We start from the raw sequence: 2,291 nt of genomic DNA on the forward strand, positions 1-2,291 counted from the left end.
CGGAATACAGTTACTCATATTTTGTATTTTAAATACATAACGGCGGTACACGTATTCCGTTACTCCCCAACACTGTGTCTCTCTATATACTGGACTGTAGCGGAGATGACAATAAAGTTATATGGACTATGTAATGGAGTAATATTATTTATTAGTGATTGAAGAACACAGAAAAAGAACAACCATAGGTTTCTCTTCAGCACTGTAGCCAGGATGACAAAAGGTTTGAGCTCTGTTGAACCAACCTTTAACCTTAACTAATAATGAGTTCATGAAAAAATTACCCATAACCATCTCACAGACGTAACACTGTGTACAGCTGCTTTAATACCATTGATATTTATTTACACTTTTTTTCTACAATTGATCTTCCTGAGTTAACTTGAGTAATTACTTCCTCCAAACCATCAACGTGTTACACCCCATTCCTACAAGACTGCTCAAAGAATGAATTAATGTTCCAATCTTAAATAGGGTCAACCTATCTCTATTAATCAAATATGTAACATAGGCCTTCAAACTGGCAGTAATAAAAACCATTACTTAAAAAGCCATTACCTTTACACAGTGGTCTTAGCTAATTATAGGCCAATCTCCAACCTTCCTTTCACATCAAAAATTCTTGAAAGAGTAGTTTTCAAACAGCTAACAGATCATCTGCAGAGGAATGGTTTATTTGAAGAGCTTCTGTCAGGTTTCAGAGCTCATCACAGCACAGAAACAGCTTTAGTGAAGGTTACAATTGATCTTCTTATGGCCTCTGACAGTGGACTCATCTCTCTGCTTGTCCTGCTAGACCTTAGTGCAGCGTTCGATACTGTCGACCATAATATGTCAACGTGATTAGAGCATGCTGTCAGTATTAAAGGCACCTCACTGCAGTGGTTTGAATCATATCTGTCTAATAGACTCTAATTTGTTCATGTAAATGGAGAGTACTCTTAACACACTAAGGTTAATTGTGGAATTACAATGGTTTCCTAACTAGGACCAATTTTGTTTCTGTTATACATGCTTCCTTTAGGCAGTATCATTAGAAGGAATAGGATACAGGTTCACTGCTATGCATCTGATACCCAACTTTATCTGTCCATGAAGCCTGATAACACGCACCAAATGCAGCAATGTCTTAAAGACATAAATTACCTCAAATTTTCTGCTTTTAAATTCAGATAAAGTTGTAGTTTTTGTACTCCACACTAACAGTCTTAGAAATACAGTATCTAACCAGATGTTAACTTTGTGTAGCATTAACTTGGCCTCCAGTAACACTACGAAGAATCTTTGATCAGAATATGCACATATTAAAAAAATACGTAGGACTGCTTTCTTCAATTTTATCATCTTATCCATTCTTTCACCCTTAAAATAATCTCTAAACTTTTAACCTCTCATTCTCTTCCAACTTTTTTTCTTTTGCTTTTCCTTCTTTTTTTCTTTCTTAACCAAGTTCTATTTTGGTAGTCTCTTTTTTGTTTTCTTTGGTATAAATATAAATAACCTTTAAGTAAGTGTAATTGCAACCCAAAGATTTTGATCTCCATGAGAGCCCTTCTCTATCTTTCTTTTGTTTCTTTGTTTAAAGTTTTAGCTCAGTGGTATTTTAGAATGTGTATCTAGATACCACTGTTATCTTTAAACTAGACATTATGCATTGCATGTTTAAAGACTACTCTGTCAGAAGAGAGCATCCTTAGCATATGACTTCTACTGTGAGTGTGTGTCTATTTGTGTGGTCTCCTTGCTTTCAGGCGTTTAGAACAAGTCATTCAAAGTGGTACAGAACACACACACACTAACGCATTCACTCAGTTTGGCAAGTCTGTAGTGTATGGGCGTCTTTCTTCTGCATCCTGCTCAGTGGTCACTTACCACACACACTCCACCACCACATCAACATGATGGTTATATAACTTTTGATGTAATCTCCACTGATGTTCCACTGAGTTTTAGTGGAATATTCCTGCTCAGAATTTATGCATTTGAAATCAGCTTGGACTTAATGTCATTCACTTATCTTTAACGTTTTTCAAACAATTTTTTTTTCTAAATTTCATTTCTTTCTTGTTACAACTTTGCTGTGCATACACATACGTTTTTTCAGCTGGTAAGACTGTAGAGCAGAGATAAAGAGCTGGCTGAAACAGCGGCAGTGAGCAGTGCATCACCCTGTTTGTACCCATGTGTGTTTCTCTAACATGTAGCAGGTCTGATGTGTGTCCCGAGCATTTCCAGTTTGAAGTTCAAAAGCATCTGGTCCAGGGTTTATTTTCCATCCTGTGTTCCTTCCA

The sequence above is a fragment of the Pundamilia nyererei genome, unplaced genomic scaffold (genome assembly GCF_000239375.1).
Source record: "Pundamilia nyererei isolate P.nyererei 1_Seehausen unplaced genomic scaffold, PunNye1.0 scaffold00077, whole genome shotgun sequence".
In the NCBI taxonomy this organism is placed as follows: domain Eukaryota; kingdom Metazoa; phylum Chordata; class Actinopteri; order Cichliformes; family Cichlidae; genus Pundamilia; species Pundamilia nyererei.